Source organism: Lagenorhynchus albirostris, chromosome 12 (assembly GCF_949774975.1).
Source record: "Lagenorhynchus albirostris chromosome 12, mLagAlb1.1, whole genome shotgun sequence".
Lineage (NCBI taxonomy): Eukaryota > Metazoa > Chordata > Mammalia > Artiodactyla > Delphinidae > Lagenorhynchus > Lagenorhynchus albirostris.
In genome coordinates this window covers 49,448,756-49,467,309 of record NC_083106.1, presented here as the reverse complement: position 1 = coordinate 49,467,309, position 18,554 = coordinate 49,448,756, and the positions used below count along the sequence as shown (strand labels likewise).

At 39.7% G+C, this 18,554-nt stretch overlaps 1 protein-coding gene across 1 annotated transcript in view; it reads left to right on the top strand.

Annotated features, from left to right (window-relative positions):
* The window catches only part of LOC132530276 (uncharacterized), a 69,756-nt gene that overhangs the window by 25,284 nt on the left and 25,918 nt on the right, over nt 1-18,554 (top strand). Inside the window, exons 3-8 of the mRNA XM_060167363.1 lie at nt 6,063-6,154; nt 6,400-6,563; nt 8,345-8,736; nt 10,187-10,297; nt 16,625-16,741; nt 17,763-17,957. The gene's annotated coding sequence lies outside the window, so the exon portion shown is untranslated. The remainder of the gene's footprint in view (nt 1-6,062; nt 6,155-6,399; nt 6,564-8,344; nt 8,737-10,186; nt 10,298-16,624; nt 16,742-17,762; nt 17,958-18,554) is intronic.

The following is an 18,554-nucleotide window of genomic DNA, read 5'->3' as shown; positions in this document are numbered from 1 at the left end:
GGGATTGACATGTATACACTAATATGTATAAAACAGATAACTAATAAGAACCTGCTGTATAAAAAATAAATAAAATTTAAAAAAAAGATAAAGGGCTTCAAACACTCCCTAACAACATACACAAAAATAAACTCAAAATGGATTAAAGACCTAAATGTAACGCCAGACACTATAAAACTCTTAGAGGAAAACACAGGCAGAATACTTTATGACATAAATCACAGCAAGATCCTTTTTGACCCACCTCCTAGAGAAATGGAAATAAAAATAAACAAATGGGACCTAATGAAACTTAAAAGCTTTTGCACAGCAAAGGAAACCATAAACAAGACGAAAAGACAACCCTCAGAATGGGAGAAAATATTTGCAAATTAAGCAACTGACAAAGGATTAATCTCCAAAATTTATAAGCAGCTCATGCAGCTCAATATCAAATAAACAACCCAATCCAAAAACGGGCAGAAGACCTAAATAGACATTTCTCCAAAGAAGATAGATTTCCAACAAACACATGAAAGGATGCTCAACATCACTAATTATTAGAGAAATGTGAATCAAAGCTACAATGTGGTATCACCTCACCCTGGTCAGAATGGCCGTCATCAAAATATCTATAAACAATGCTGGAGAGGGTGTGGAGAAAAGGGAACCTTCTTGCACTGCTGGTGGGAGTGTAAATTGATACAGCCACTATGGAGAACAGTATGGAGGTTCCTTAAAAAACTAAAAATAGAACTATCATACGACCCAGCCATCCCACTAGTGGGCATATACCCTGAGAAAACCATAATTCACAAAGAGTCATGTACCACAATGTTCATTGCAGCTCTATTTACAATAGCCAGGACATGGAAGCAACCTAAGTGTCCATCGACAGATGGATTGATAAAGAAGATGTGGCACATATATACAATGGAATATTACTCAGCCATAAAAAGAAACAAAACTGAGTTATTTGTAGTGAGGTGGATGGACCTAGAGACTGTCATACAGAGTGAAGTAAGTCAGAAAGAGAAAAACAGATACCGTATGCTAACACATATATGGAATCTAAAAAAAAAAAAGTGGTTCTAAAGAACCTAGGGGCAGGACAGGAGTAAAGACACAGACATAGAGAATGGACTTGAGGACATGGGGAGGGGGAAGGGTAAGCTGGGACGAAGTGAGAGAGTGGTAATGTATATAGGGACATATATACACTACCAAATGTAAAATAGATAGCTAGTGGGAAGCAGCCGCATAGCACAGGGAGATCAGCTCAGTGCTTTGTGTCCACCTAGAGGTGTGGGATGGGGGTGTGGGACAGAGACGCAAGAGGGAGGAGATATGGGGATATATGTATATGTATAGCTGATTCACTTTGTTATACAGCAGAAACTAACACACCATTGTAAAGCAATTATACTCCAATAAAGATGTTAAAAAAAAAGATAAAGGGCTTCAAAGGGCAACATCAACAAAGTGAGAAGATGACCCACAGAATGGGAGAAAATATTTGCAAATCACATATCTGATAAAGAACATGTATCTAGAATATGTGAAGAACACTTACAACTCATCAGTAAAGAACCAAAAAACTCAATTTAAAAATGGACAAAGAATCTGAATAGACATTTATCCAAAGAAGATATACCAATGACCAATAAGTACATGAAAAGATACTCAACATCATTAGCCATTAAGGAAATGTAAGTCAAAACCACAGTGAGATACAACTTCACATCCACTAGAATGGCTAAAATAAAAAAGAAAGGTGGCAAGTGTTGACAAGGATGTAGAGAAATTAGAACCCTCCTACAATGCTGATGGGATTATAAAATGGTGCCCCTGCTTTGGAAGAGTCTGGCAAAAACTTTGACTTGAATATTTATAGCAACATTATTTATAATAGCCAAAAACTGGAAACAACCCAAATTTCCACCAACTGATGAACCAGTAAACAAAAGTGGTATAAGCATACAATGGAATAATATACAGCTATAAAAGAGGACTGATATACTGATACATGCTAAAACGTGGATGAACTTTGAAAACATTATGGGAAACAAAAGAAGCCAGTCACAAAAGACCATGTATTATATGATTCCATTTATATAAAGTTTCCAGAATGGGCAAATCTATAGAGATAGAAAGTAAGTTAGTGGTTGCCTATTGCTGGGGGGTGGGGTGGCTTAGAGAAAAATGGGGAGTGACTGCTAATGGATATGGGGTTTCTTTTTTGGGTGATGAAAATGTTCTAAAATGAATTATGGTGATGGTTGCACCACTGTGAATACACTAAAAATCATTGAATTGTTCACTTTAAGCAGGTTAATTGTATGGTGTATTAATTATATCTCAACACAGCTGTTAAAAATATAATATAAAAGGATATTATGAATAACCTTACACCAAAAAAAATCAACTTAGATGAAATGCTCTTTTAAAAAATATTAAAATGAATATAAAAAAGAAACAAAAATGTGAATAATCATAATCTGTTAAAAATATTGGATCTGTAATTTAAAACCCTCCCATAAAGAAAATTTCAGGCCGAGATGTTTCACAGGTGAATTATTCCAAACATTTAAGGAAGAAATAATACCAATCTTAAACTTTCTCAGAATATAGAGGAGAAAGGAACAGTTCACAACATTTTTTTAAGAGGGTAGTATAATCTTGATACCAAAACCTGACATGAACATTTTAAGAAAATGACAGGCCAATTGTTCTCATGAACATAAATGCAAAAATCCTAAACAACAGTAGCAAAATGAGTCCATTTTTCTTTAAAAAAAAAAAAAAAGATAACAGATCATTGCCAAGTGGGATTTATTCCAAGAAAGCAGTTTTGTATTAACAATAGAAAATCTGTGAAATTCACCACATTAAAAAAATAAATGAGGAAAGTCACATGGCTACCTTAATAGATGCTGAAGAAGCAATTGACACAATTCAATACCCATTCAAGAAAAACAAAACAAAGCTCTCGGTAAACTAGAAGTAGATGCAGGTTATCCAATTCAGAACATCAAATATATGTCTTGTGTGTCCCCTCACCCAACTAAAGGTCATGTTCTGTAGCCACACTGAGGAGAAAACACTAATGTGTTTGTCTGAAAAATGCCTAAGGGATGGTGGAACTGACTTGGAAGGAACCAGGGTCCTTGAATGTCCAAGAGGAGCAGGCAGTTTACACACATTTACCAAACACATTACATTAGACACATTTAAACAATTTTTTTCTTTAAGCCACTGATGACTGTGTCTTTTTGTTAAAACAGTTAGTCTTACCCTACTGATCCAGGAGATGGTGTATAATGTGTCACAGGAGAAATTTCATTTGTACACAGGAAGGACATGTTGATGATCAAAGATGACCAAACATAGGGCTTCCCTGGTGGCACGGTGGTTGAGAGTCCGCCTGCTGATGCAGGGGACACGGGTTCGTGCCCCGGTCGAAGATCCCACATGCTGCGGAGCGGCTAGGCCCATGAGCCATGGCCGCTGAGCCTGTGCGTCTGGAGCCTGTGCTGCGCAGCGGGAGAGGCCACAACAGGGAGAGGCCCGCGTACCGCAAAAAAAAAAAAAAGATGACCAAGCATCAAAAATGGTTTACCCAGCGAAGTTATGGAGTACCTTGCAGATCTTTGTGAAGAAGATTGAATTGCCCCATGGTGATACAGGGCCAGCTTGCTCACAGTTTAAATTCTATTCTAGCATTTGCTAGAATAAAAATCATTGTTTTATTTTGGTACCTATCACATTACCAAATTTTAGGGGTTTTAAAAATGTTCAGAACTGTGCTGATTTATGTGTTTTGATAGATGGGCTTTATCTATTTACATTTATTATAGTTACTGATATATTTGAACTTATTTCTACCATACTTCTTTTTGTTTCCTTTTTTCTCTTTTCCTGCCTTCTACTGGATTTAAAAGACCCATTTCTTATCCCTCATCCCTGCTTGTTTGGGAAGCTCTGTGTTGCATTTCCATTCTTTTGGTAGTCACTTTGAAGTTTTTGACATGCATTATACATTTCCCTATAAGACTCTGAAGTTATTCATTATTTCTCTTCTAAACATTCCTGCTTTAACCCCATTGAAGCCCACTTTACCTATTAAACACCCTCAAACCCTACTCAAGCTAATCTTACCATCTTTTCCTTAGAGCTTAGATTGTACCACTTTTTAAACCCACTTTTAAAAAGGGGGGGGGTTGGTTTGTTTGTTTATAGTTGATAGTTAATTAAATGTATTTATTTTTTAAAAGACACTATTGAAACAATTCTTGAGAATCTCTTTTCTGAGACGTTAAATGAGGGCCCAGTGCCTGTCTCACGCAGAGTAGGTGCTCGATAAATGGAACCCATCTTTCCCTCTCCCAAAATAAACTGTTGTGTCCCTAGAGCCTGTCATACAGAGTGAAGTAAGTCAGACAGAGAAAAACAAATACCATATGCTAAGACATATATATGGAATCTAAAAAAGAAAGTGGTCATGAAGAACCTAGGGGCAAGATGGGAATAAAGACGCAGACCTACTAGAGAATGGACTTGAGGACACGGGAAAGGGGAAGGGTAAGCTGGGACAAAATGAGAGAGTGGTAGTGTATATATGGACATATATACACTACCAAATGTAAAATAGATAGCTAGTGGGAAGCAGTCTCATAGCACAGGGAGATCAGCTCGGGTGTTTTGTGACCGCCTGGAGGGGTGGGATAGGGAGGGTGGGATAGGGAGGGTGGGAGGGAGGGAGATGTAAGAGGCAAGAGATATGGGGATATATGTATATGTATAACTGATTCACTTCATTATAAAGCAGAAACTAACACACCATTGTAAAGCAATTATACTCCAATAAAAAGTTAAAAATAAATAAATAAACAGTTGTTTGTCTCTTTAACACTGGCCATGAGTGCTCAGCAGGCGTGGATTCCTCTGGGTTGGATGCATTTCACGGACAGTTGGCAAAGACCAACCTCTCCTTATGTTAATTTTGTGAATACTGTACTTGACTGTGTAACACGCTAAATGATGCAGGATTAAATGTTCTCATTTCTGAGCTGTGAAGTGTTGAAAGTGATCAGGAAATAAGGGCAGAATATCCATCCTTTGGGAGAAGAATGTCAGTCTGTGTTGCTGCCCCTCTTGGCTGCTGGTTGGAATGCAGCTGTTAAGGCAGCTGTTTAACTGTTTGCCCAACTTGAAAGGACACTGCCAAGTGGCAAATACTTTTCATAACAACATTTTACTTTTGCTGAGAACAACAACAGTGCATTTTACTGAGCTCCAGCAGTGTGCCAAACATGACAGATTTATAACTCTGCAGGTTCACAACCTAGACTGAACACAATGCTCATTTCCATTTTTAATATTTATAAAAAGAATGAATAGGCTCCCAAAGGTAGCCTCTACACAAAACGTCTCTACATCTTTCCTATTTGTTGAAAAGGCAGCAGAGTAACTTGAGAAAATGAAATACCTCTGAAAGTGAAAATCTTAGAAATGTCAAAGGAAAAAAGGAAAGTTTAAATATTTTACCCCTTCTTGTGACTTTACCCCTTCTCATCCAGGACAGATGAGGGCAGCAGTAGCACAAGAAACACATCATCTACTGAATCTCCTGCAATTCGTGGGTCTCATTCTGGGTCATGAAGTTAATCGATGTTGTTCATTAAAATATTGACACTAAGTACTTAGCAAACAATTGTGTTGAATCTGACAGGCTGTGAACTGGGGTGGCAGTGGGGGTAGGAGGTGGTTATCAACTATTTTATTTCATTGTAAAAGCTATGTGACAAATATCAGCATTCAGAATTAAGAAAACACATTCAAATGCGTAAGCGTGATTTTCTTCCAAACCCAAAAGTACATGGATCATGATCATACGACATAGACCTGCACCCTCAGTCTATTACCCGTTGTCAGAAGCTCATGCCTTCAAAAAGGCTTATGGAGATATACTTTAGGCAAGTAGAGGGATCCTGCGCACACCTATTGTTTGTTCCAGCTGAAGTGGTATTAGAAAGCAGCAGTAACCACCACTCATAACATTTAGTGTGTAATCCCCTTTACAGCCTTTATGAAGACAACAGAAGTCAGGCAGGGTGGATGCAAACTCATTTAATAAACCCTCACAGTCAAAGCTGGAACAGAGATGTTTCTAAAGGTGAGCTGGGCTGAACAAAGATGGTCAATGGATATTCTAACCTATGTTATGTTTTCTCCACTGTTTACCAAATGGTAATTAACTCGTAAATGACAGCAGTCTGGTCCAGCTGTTTCTCCAAATTACAAAAGCCTACATTTCGACAAAACTGACATGATTTCTTGGACAATGATAGACAAAGTCCCATGCACTGGTTAATGGTCACTGAGGAAGTCAGCCACAAATTTTTTCTCTCTTTTTTTCAGGGATCAGAAAATTAGTAAATGCAAACCATGGATGAAAGTTATAAGATTGCTTCCACAGAAAGGATCCAGTTGTTGGAAAAAGAACTGGCTGTACAATTGACAGAACTGAAGTCTGAGACACAAGAACAGGGGACTCTTCAGGGGTCAACTCATCGAGCTTACAGGTAAATAAGGGCAGTGTGAAGGCATGGTCTTAGGGGCTTTAACCCCTACTCTCATCCCATAGTCTCCATCAGAACCCCCTCTCCTTTTTACATGGACAGTTGGCATCATCTCAAGCTCAGACTTAACTGCTGCCCCTAAGGTTTTCCTATATTCTAGAATTGTCAAGGCATTTAGAGGCAATGTGCTACCAAGGAAGAAGGAAAAGTGCTCTTACATCTCACAAATATCATTGTCTTAAAGTTCCAGAAGCTACTATACAAATCATAGTCAATGAAATCTCATTTTCTCCAATGATATTTTAACTGAATTTGACCTTGATTTTGATGAGAAATTTCAAAACGAAAATAATGTGAGGTGTTTGATAATGAATTCTGCAAAATGATGTTCTGTTAGGAGCTATTCTATAGGTAAATGCTGCCAACCATAGCAATCAAATTCTTTTAGAGAGACAGGGTAGCCAATTCAGCCCTCATGGGCCCAGGACATTCAAACTCCTCTGTTTCTGCTACTGCCACAATTGATCAAGAGGAGCAGTTATAAGGACCCTTTTAGGTTGAGTAGCTGAGTAAACACAATGTGGATGGTGAAGGTTGGAGAGGGAAGGTCTGGAGAAGAAGCAGGAAATAGGTACATTAGTACCTCCTTCCAAAGATGATTCTGAAGAACCAGTATTTAGTGTATTTTATAATTTGGTATTTAAAGCCCTGAAGTATATGAAGCAGATCAAGGATTGTGTGATGAAGTGGAAAGGGAATGGAACCATGCAAGTCGTAATTTCTCCCAGCTTTTGTTCCTTTATTTGAAAGGTTAAAAATATGTACCTTGCCTACCTTATAAAGGTCAGTTGAGATCATGCATGCTAAAGTACTTTGAAAACTATAAAACACCATGCAAAGATCAAATGTTGATACTGTTAAAACTTAAATGTCAGAATGTCAGGCAAGGGGCTGCCCACTGTGCATTGTGGTAAGAAAGGTTTTCTGAAGTCCCTTTTAGGACAGAGTGATGGGAAATCTCTGGATACCTGTATTTCTCCACTCCCCAAAACCACCAAACACTGGACCTGAAGAATCTATTAATCCAACAAACATTTATTGATCACCTTCTGTTTGCCAGGTGTTGTGCTTGGTTCTGGAGTCCATGGAAAATATCCACTCCTGATAATAACTTTAGAATTCTCATTTCCTACTAGACTACAAAATCTATTGAGAACTGGAGGATAACTGTGCCTTAGTCATCTTTCCTTCCACCCCCTCTCCCTCCCTCCCTCCCTTCCTTCTTTCCTTCCTAGCTTCCTTCCTTCTTTCCCATTCTTTCCCTCATCTTGCCCCCATAAGCCCAGGTCTTTGTGGTTGTTAAGTGCTTCATAGATGCTTGCCGAATACATAGATGAATGAATGTATGTTGATGTATGTTGATGAACAAATGAGTGAATCTCTTTTTTTGGCTTGATGTACATACCATGTTCACCAATCTCTTTTAGGTCATTCGCAGACACTTTGGGGTTAAAGGAAAGGCATGGTCTGAGCATGGTCTAAGCAAGAGTGGGTCAGAGAACTAAACCCAGAACCCCACCCAATCTCCCAGCATGCCAAAGAATTAGAAGACCAAAGGGCAGGGAAGGGATGGGTTTCTTCTGTTTCTCTGACTGCCTTTAGTAGCTGGTCCCCTTTCTAGGTGGTTACTGGTTCTCCACCTCCATGAGGCTGCAGCCAGAATTCAGGTACCCAGTAATCACAGAAGTTATACCTTTGATTTATTAATGCTTTTACCCTTTCAGAGCTTGTGTCTTTTTTCCATCAAAACCAAGACATAGGGGTTCCCTGGTGGCGCAGTGGTTGAGAGTCCGCCTGTTGTTGCAGGGGACACGGGTTCGTGCCCCGGTCAGGGAAGATCCCACATGCCGCGGAGCGGCTGGGCCCGTGAGCCATGGCCGCTGAGTCTGCGCGTCCGGAGCCTGTACTCTGCAACGGGAGAGGCTACAACAGTGAGAGGCCCGCGTACCGCAAAAAAAAAACAAAAAAAAACAAGACGTGAGGAGATAAGGGAAGGCATTATTCCAACTGCAGTTGTGAATTCAACACAAATGGATCAAGCTTAGCCTCACGTGGCTGAGGGACCTCCTGACTGTCAGCCTGGTGTTCTTTTCACAGGACCACTGCCTCCAGTGAGGTGAACTGCTGGCAAGTCTATTTTTATCTTCCCTTAAAACTTATCCATGGGGACTGATAACAGTCATATGAACATTAACCATACTTTACTGACTACAGTCCCCCTCAGATCTCAAGGTGGTTTCTCACATGTGTTCCAGAACTATCTCCTGTGGCTCCCTTGCCAGTGTTCCCGAAGTCCCATCTTAAGGAAGTAACATCTGCTCCATGGTTGCAATGTTCCCAAAGCTGCCAAGCCTTGGGGTGTATCTTACACCCAATGGGGAGAGCGCTCCTCTTCCTGATCCAGGATCCAACCTCTTATCAGGCCGCAGGCAGTGCTGCTTGTACCTCCTCATGTCAGAGCCTTTGGTACAAACAGCTTCCTCATGATTGGGCCTGGACAACAGTCAGAGGGTGCTTAAGCAGACACTTCTGCTATGCTTTTCCTAGGGATAAATAATTTTTCTGAAGCAGAAAGTTTGGTGAAAATAATTTCCAAAGTATTTCATGTTTGATATTTAAGGGTCATTTTCACCCTCTAGATAATTGAGCAAGAGCACAAAAATAAAAACATTTTGTTTAAATTATTAAATAATGATTTTATGTGTCAGCTACGGTAAGATAGAGGTCAGATAAGCACAGTAGTTGTTAGAAATGTGGTTACTGAAGGAAATATGGGTGGGGGAAAGAAACATCCTTACTATTGTCAGAAATAAAGAGGTAAATCAGGGGTAGAAGAAAGACGATGTTTGTATGAGAAGGAGAGAAAAACTGGCCCAGGGAAAGGTTTAACCGGCATGAGGTGTACACAAGAGAGATTCTGACTAAGACAGAAGCTTGTGGCCTTTACATGCCCCCAACATTCCAGTATAATACGATACACTTATTTAGAAATGAGCAGTTGTGGAGTTACAGATTAATCAGGGCCTATCTTTAATCTGATTTATTATAGCTTCTACAATTACAGCTTCTATTGCATAAAACTTTCTGCAGCTCTGTTCGAATGCCAAAGGACATTTCTTACTTTCAAAGAGAAAGGGAACTGGCTCTAAAGAAAACTTTACAGATGAGTAGAACAGTGGGCTATTTCAACACAACAATAAATTAGAATTTGCTAACTTGTTGGAAACTGTTAGCAGGGAAAGCTTATTTTTGCAAACAAACAGCTGATCTTATTGACAGTGGTTACAAAGACAAAATAGCCCAATATTCAGCTCACTGCTGGATCAGAGCAGGCCAATACTTCTTTGGAGAGATCTGATTTTTGTAGTGTTTTAAACTTCACAGTTCCTTGATTTGTGATGTTAAAATTCATTATTTGGAAATTCATTATATGTAACAGCATAATGTGTTGTATAAAAACTATCATAAATTATATGCCATTTTCCGTCATAGACCTTGATAGTTTTATTTCCTTCTTTCCTTTTGTTTGCTTGCTCTGTTCCCCACACCCCCAACCCCGGGTTCAGGTGGCTGAGTCAAAACCCCTTGTTATTCAAGCAGATGTCATGCAGAGGGAGCTAGAGAGCTGCCTAAGGAGAGAGTACACTCCTGAAAATTTACCTTTGCTTCTGTTGCAGGTAAGAGTCATTTTGCAATTTGAAAAGTAGATCTGGAATTTGGTGGAAATGTATGAACAAAGCTGGCTTTCTGGTATGTCCTCTGGCCAGGGTAGGATTTTCTCTATATGTGTGGTTTGCAGAACTTGGTTAATATAAATGCTCTTCTTTGTTAGAGACCCACGCCATTTAAGTTCAGCTTAGTTATAGTCACTAAACAATTCACTAAATTTCTACTAGTTACTCCCTGTGCTGGTATTATGAAGCAATACAACATTGACTAAGATAGTCGCAGACCTCAAAAACTGTTGGCTGACCTAGGGAAGATTCTGGAAATCTCTCTTAAGAAAATAACTCACAACCTGGGGGGAAAGATTTTCCATAAAGATTATTATTGCAGCATTATAATAAAAGTGAAAAAAGTTGGAATTGCCTAAAATTAATCCATTTACATTTAAGGTAGTTATCAGTATGTATGTTCCTATTACCATCTTCTTAATTGTTTGGGGTTTGTTATTGTTGGTCTTTTCCTTCTCTTGTGTTTCCTGCCTAGAGAAGTTCCTTTAGGATTTGTTGTAAAGCTGGTTTGGTGGTGCTGAATTCTCTTAGCTTTTGCTTGTCTGTAAAGGTTTTAATTTCTCCATCAAATCTGAATGAGATCCTTGCTGGGTAGAGTAATCTTGGTTGTAGGTTTTTCCCTTTCATCACTTTAAATATGTCCTGCCACTCCCTTCTGGCTTGCAGAGTTTCTGCTGAAAGATCAGCTGTTAACCTTATGGGGATTCCTTTGTATGTTATTTGTTGCTTTTCCCTTGCTGCTTTAAATATTTTTTCTTTGTATTTAATTTTTGATAGTTTGATTAATATGTGTCTTGGTGTATTTCTCCTTGGATTTATCCTGTATGGGACTCTCTGTGCTTCCTGGACTTGATTGGCTGTTTCCTTTCCCATATTAAGGAAGTTTTCAACTATAATCTCTTCAAATATTTTCTCAGTCCCTTTCTTTTTCTCTTCTTTTTCTGGGACCCCCTATAATTCAAATGTTGGTGCGTTTAATGTTGTCCCAGAGGTCTCTGAGACTGTCCTCAATCCTTTTCATTCTTTTTTCTTTATTCTGCTCTGCAATAGTTATTTCCACTATTTTATCTTCCAGGTCACTTATCCATTCTTCTGCCTCAGTTATTCTGCTATTGATTCTTTCTAGAGAATTTTTAATTTCATTTATTGTGTTGTCCATCATTGTTTGTTTGCTCTTTAGTTCTCCTAGGTCCTTCTTAAACGTTTCTTGTATTTTCTCCATTCTATTTCCAAGATTTTAGATCATCTTTACTATCATGACTCTGAATTCTTTTGCAGGTAGACTGCCTATTTCCTCTTCATTTGTTTGGTCTGGTGGGTTTTTACCTTGCTCCTTCATCTGCTGCATATTTCTCTGTCTTCTCATTTTGTTTAACTTACTGTGTTTGGGGTCTCCTTTTTGCAGGCTGCAGGTTCATAGTTCCTGTTATTTTTGGTGTCTGCCCCCAATGGGTATGGTTGGTTCAGTGGGTTGTGTAGGCTTCCTGGTGGACGGTACTGGTGCCTGTGTTCTGGTGGATAAGGCTGGATCTTGTCTTTCTGGTGGATAGGACCGCATCCAGTGGTGTGTTTTGGGTGTCTGTGAACTTATGATTTTTGGCAGCCTCTCTGCTAATGGGTGGGATTGTGTTCCTGTCTTGCTAGTTGTTTGGCATAGGGTATCCAGCACTGTAGCTTGCTTGTTGTTGAGTGGAGCTGGGTCTTAGCGTTGAGATGGAGATCTCTGGGAGAGCTTTCGCCGATTGGTATTACGTAGGGCTGGGAGGTCTCTGGTGGACCGATGTCCTGCACTCGGCTCTCCCACCTCAGAGGCTCAGGTCTGACACCCGGCCAGAGCACCAAGAACCTGTCAGCCACTTGGCTCAGAAGAAAAGGGAGAAAAAAAAAAAGACAGAAAGAAAAAAAATTAAGTTATTAAAATTAAAAATTAAAAAATTATTAAAAATAAAATATAAAAAAGAAGGAAGAGAGCCACCAAACCAAAAAACAAATCCACCAATGATAACAAGCACTAAAAACTATACAAAAAAAAAAAAACCAGACAGAACCCGAGGACAAATGGTGAAAGCAAAGCTATACAGACAAAATCACACAAAGAAGTGTACACATACACACTCACAAAAAGAGAAAAAGGAAAAAAATATACATATATTTTAAAAAAAGACAGCAACCAAATCAATAAACAAATCTACCAGTGATAATAAACTCTAAATGCTAAACTAAAATAAACATAAAACCAGAAACAAATTAGATGCAGAAAGCAAACCCCAAGTCTAAAGTTGCTCCCAAGGTCCACTGCCTCACTTTTGGGATGATTCGTTGTCTATTCAGGTATTCCACAGATGCAGCGTACATCAAGTTGATTGTGGAGATTTAATCCGCTGCTCCTGAGGCTGCTGGGAGAGATTTCGCTTTCTCTTGTTTGTTCACACAGCTCCTGGGGTTCAGCTTTGGATTGGCCCTGCCTGTGTATGTAGGTCACCTGAGGGCGTCTGTTCTTTGCTCAGACAGGATGGGGTTAAAGTAGCAGCTGATTAGGGAGCTCTGGCTCACTCAGGCCGGGGGGAGGGAGGGGTACGGAATGCGGGGCGAGCCTGAGGCGGCAGAGGCCAGCGTCACGTTGCAACAGCCTGAGGCTCGCCATGTGTTCTCCCGGGGAAGTTGTCCCTGGATCACGGGACCCTGGCAGTGGTGGGATGCACTGGATCACGGGACCCTGGCAGTGGCGGGCTGCACAGGCTCCCGGGAGGGGAGGTGTGGGTAGTGACCTGTGCTCGCACACAGGCTTCTTGGTGGCTGCAGCAGCAGCCTTAACGTTTTCATGCCCGTCTCTGGTGTCTGCGCTGATAGACACAGCTCGCACCCGTCTCTGGAGCTCGTTTAGGCGGTGCTCTGAATTCCCTCTCCTCGTGCACCCCGAAACAATGGTCTCTTGCCTCTTAGGCAGGTCCAGACTTTTTCCCGGACTCCCTCCCAGCTCGCTGTGGCAGACTAGCCCCCTTCAGGCTGTGTTCACTCTGCCAACCCCAGTCCTCTCGCTGGGATCCAACCTCTGTAGCCCGAGCCTCAGCTCCCAGCCCCCGCCCGCCCTGGCGAGTGAGCAGACAAGCCTCTCGGGCTGATGAGTGCTGGGCGGCACCGGTCCTCTGTGCAGGAATCTCTCTGCTTTGCCCTCCGCACCCCTGTTGCTGCGCTCTCCTCCAAGGCTCCAAAGCTTCCCCCACCTCCCACTCCCCATCTCCACCAGTGAAGGGGCTTCCTAGTGTGTGCAAACTTTTCCTCCTTCACAGCTCCCTCCCAGAGGTGCAGGTCCCTATTCTTTTGTCTCTGTTTTTTCTTTTGCCCTACCCAGGTACGTGGGGGTTTTCTTGCCTTGTGGGAAGTCTGAGGTCTTCTGCGAGCATTCTGTAGGTGTTCTGTAGGAGTTGTTCCACATGTAGATGTATTTTTGATGTATTTGTGGGGAGGAAGGTGATCTGCACATCTTACTCCTCCGCCATCTTGAAGGTTCCTCCTCCAAATATATTTTCTATCTTTATCCCTCCTTCTGGGACTCCAGTGATATATATGTTAAATTACTTCATATTGTTCCGTAAGTCATTGAGGCTCTGTTAAATCTTTTTCTGTCTTTTTTTCCCCCAGTGCTTCATTTTGTATAGTTTCTATTGCTATATCTTCAAGCTTACTAATCATTTCTTCTGCACTGTCTAATCTGCTGTTAATCACTTCCAATGAATTTTTTATTTCATATAGCTTTCATTTCTAGAAGTTCTATTTCATTATTTTTCTTATATAAATTTATTTATTTTTATTTTGTTTGGCTACGTTGAGTCTTTGTTGCTGCACGCAGGCTTTCTCTAGTTGTGGCGAGCGGGGGCTACTCTTTGTTGCAGTGCATGGGCTTCTCACTGCAATGGCTTCTTTTGTTGTGGAGCACAGGCTCTAGGTGTGCAGGCTTCAGTAGTTGTGGCACTCAGGCTCAGTAGTTGTGGCTCGCGGGCTCTAGAGCACAGGCTCAGTAGTTGTGGCACACGGGCTCAGTCGCTCCGCGGCATGTGGGATCTTTCCAGGCCAGGGCTTGAAACCATGTCCCCTGCACTGGCAGGTGGATTCTTAACCACTGTGCTACCAGGGAAGTCCCTATTTCATTATTTTTAATAGTTTTCGTTTCTCTTCTTATGTTCACAGTTTCCTTTCAATTCTTGAACATACTGAGCATACTAATAAAATCCCTTTTAAAGTCCTTGTTTGCTAATTTCCTCACTGGTGCCATTTCTGGGTCTGTTTCTCTTCATTAATTTTTCTCCTGCTTGTGGGTCATATTTTCCTGCTTCTTTGCATGTCTAGTAATTTTTTTGGACACTGGGCATTGCAGTTTTACATTACTGAATGCTGATTTTTTTTTGTATTCCTTTAAAGATGTTGGTCTTCATTCTGGTGAGCAATTAAGTTTTAGATCAGCTTCACACTTACAAGGCTTGGTTTTTAAGCTTTGTTAGAGCAGGTTTAGAGTTACCTTTACTCTAGAGATAGTTTATTTTTCTTACTAAATTGTCACCCCTCTCATGTCTCTGCTGAATACCCTAGGTATTCAGTGAGGACTCTTCACCCTGTCTGACTGAAACGTGAACATCTCCTAGTCCTGTTTGAACTCTGAGAAGTGTTCAGTTTACAGTTCCCTAGTTAGTTATTCTTTGCACAGCCTCATGGAGTTTTGCTCTCTGTATTCAGGGCTTAATAGTCAGCAAAAAGCTCAAAGGGATCTCTATGCAGATTTCTGGAACCCTTTTTCTGCATAACTTTCTCCTCTCCAGTACTCTGCCCTGCAAACTCCGGCCGACTCAGCTTCCCAAACTTGATTTTGGAGAGACCATCGTGCTCTGCTTTCCTACTCTATGGTTCAAAAACTGCCTTCTTCAGGCAGAAAACCTGGGCTCATTTCATTTTTTTCCTTTCTCTCAAGGACAAGAGTCCTGCATTGTCTGTTGTCTCATGTCAGAAAACAGTTGCCTTGTGTAATTTGTCCTATATTCTAGTTGTTTATGATGGAAGGGTAAGTCTGGCCCTATTTATTCCATCATAGCCACTATTATTTTTAGCAGAAATAAAGTATTTTAAAAGAGTTGGCTTATCTGACTATCTTTAAGTATAAGTAAAATTCTTGGTCTAAGGTTAGAAGCTGTAATCTCACTTGTAATGTGCTTTGTATTTTAGAGTCATAAACTTCAGTTTAAAAGCAAACTTTTAAGCTTAGCTTTAGATAATTTTATAGGCTTTTATGTCACTGCTAAAATTGTTCACCAACTGATAAATGAAACTACAATCTGTTGGAATGGCAAAATGCCTACTTGCTTCATTTAAATTTGAATGGTGAACCAGGTTCGGTTTTTTTGGTTTTGTTTTGTTTTTATCAGTTCCCCCCTCCCTCCCCACCCTCTTTAATTGGAGAGCTTTTCTCTCTAAATCAATTTTGAGACAGGTTTCTCAATTTCATTATCTTCATGGAGAAAATACATCTTTCCAAAACAATCAGACTTATTTTCCCATTATATGTGTTCTTAAGATTTAATCCAGTCTTCCTGTTATAATTGTATTCTAAGTGTTCATTTTTTCTTTCCACCTTTGGTAAGAATCTTAACCAAATAGCCTTTATTTATTTTTTTTAAATAACAATATGTACTCCACCCACCTTGCAACATCGTTGAGTTATATATATTTATTTATCAAGTAATATGTTTTAAATAGTAAATGTATACATGTAATTAGTAAATGTATAAGAATATATATGTATATATAGATATGTAGAAAGTACTCTGTAAACCATGAAGCCCTATAAAAATTTGGGGTGATTGTTTCCTTTTATTATGTATGCATTTGATTCACCTGTTTATGTATCTTACTATGCATCTATTTAGGGCAGAGTCTAGGTTGTAAATTGTTGAAGTACAAGATTCATGACTTTTGACAACCTGGGGGAGACTCCAGATAGTAAACTAAGCAAATGCTTAAAAAATGGCCTTTTGAGACTTCCAGTTCCACAAACATGAAGTAATGTCATTCCTCCAGGTTGTTCCTAAAAACTCCTGGACATAGCACAGAAAGCAAACATAGGAATATTTTGAAAGGTAGAAAGAAGTTGCACTGCATAGCACAGAAAACAAACATAGGAATATTTTGAAAGGTAGAAAGAAGTTGCGCTGCTTTCCTAAGGGATCTTAGGACTTGAGAAATGACATGGTGGTTAAGTGTTAATTTTTCTTGTTGTTAAAGTATTATACAGCGAGAATTACCCAGCTGGCCCAGAGTAAATATTTACACATGCTTAGGTGGAAGAGATTTTGCCATCACAGTAAGATCATGGAGCAACTTTATCCTTTTTATAAAAAGGTAGGAGGCCCATGAACAGAACCTATGGGCTATTATTAAGTATAGTCATCATGCTTGTACATTATATCTCTAGACTTATTCATCCTACATAACTGTAAATTTGTACCCTTTGGCCAACATCTCCCCTTTTCACCCCACCCCCCAGCCCCTGGCTACCACTGTTCTATTCTCTGCTTTTATGAGTTCGACTTTTTTTTTTCAGCTTCCACATACAAAGGATACCATACAGTATTTGTCTTTTTCTCTGGCTTATTCCACTTAGCATAATGTCTTCCATATTTATTCATGTTGTTACAAATATTAGGATTCCTCTCTTCCTCATGGCTGAATAATACTCCATTATATGTGTATGTACCACATCTTCTTTATCCATTCATCCATCAACAGACTCTTAGGTTTTTATATTTTGGCTATTGTGAATAACGCTGCAGTTGAACATGGGAATACAGATATCTCTTCAAGATACTGATTTTGTTTTCTTTGGATATATACCCAGAAGTGGAATTGCTGGATCATATGGTAGTTCTGTTTTTAATTTTTTGAGGAATTTCCATACTGTTTACATAATAGATGTACCAGTTTACATTCCCACAGTGTATCTTGTCAATTTCTTTTAAAGTGGTAGCTAAAGATGGGAAGGGAACTAGTGGCTGCCTTTACTTGCCAGTTCTGCCTGTGGCAGAAGATAATGGTACCTATTTTTAAGAATGAGATTTGAAGGAAGCTTTATATTATAGAAAATACATTTTTCTTCATAGGCCATAGGTAAAAATCTAAGAAGTCAACTCGTTACTAAATATCCTTGTGCACTGACTCTTTGCTGGGTCACTCTCCTTCAGAGTCCTAAGAATGTGACTGATCACTGTCCTTGTCAGTCAAATTCAGAATATGGAAGAATTTTGATATTCCAAAAGCCTCTTATTTGGTTCCCAAACAGTATTACACTGTACTTGGAAGCAAATGACACAAGAAATAAGGCTCGTAAATAACCAAGTTCTGTCTTTGCATCTCTCTTAAACAGAAACAAGTTGCCTACATTATGCAGGAGTACAATGTTGCCCTTCAGAGAGCTGATAGATTGTCTGTTGCAGGAGAAAACTTCCTTATGGGAAAAAACAATCCTCCTAACTTAGTGGCACAGGAAGACCTGACTGTTTACACAAATTAGTTATTGTGTCACCTACCCTCACTCAAGACTATTCACCACTACCTGCAGGTACGTGAAACAGTTATATGATGATGTAGTGCCTTCCCAGGATGGGCAGCACATTGTTTTCTCACACCTCTCACTTAGTTTTTGATTGTCAGTTTCTGTGTTCCATCTGCCTTACAAATGACAAGAAAATAATGGGTCACTAGCTTTTTTCTTTGAGACCTTTGAAACTTTTTTCTTTTGGAAGCTTGCTCTAATGAAATTACTCCATTTAGCTTTTTCAAAGATGTTTCTGTTAAACTATTTCATATTCACGCTATAAGTTCTTGTTTTCATCCTCTTGTTCTGGATTTGTGCTGTCTAATGTAGATCCACTTTTTTATTCAGCAACATCTAGTGAGGGTCTAATTTATGCCAGGTACATATCCTGGGCCATGTAGGGAATATATAATCTTTGCTGAAAAGTAAGTGGGTCACAGGATGGTAGGAAAAAGGGCAAGTAAATAGTCAACTTAAATACAGTGTGGTAAGTATAATCACAGAGTAAAGAGAGTCACAGAAGAGAGGCCCTAACACAAGATAGAGGCATCAGAAAGCAGTGATGTGATCACGTTTGTTTTAGAAAGATTACTATTTTGCCACCTAATCTTTTCTTACTCC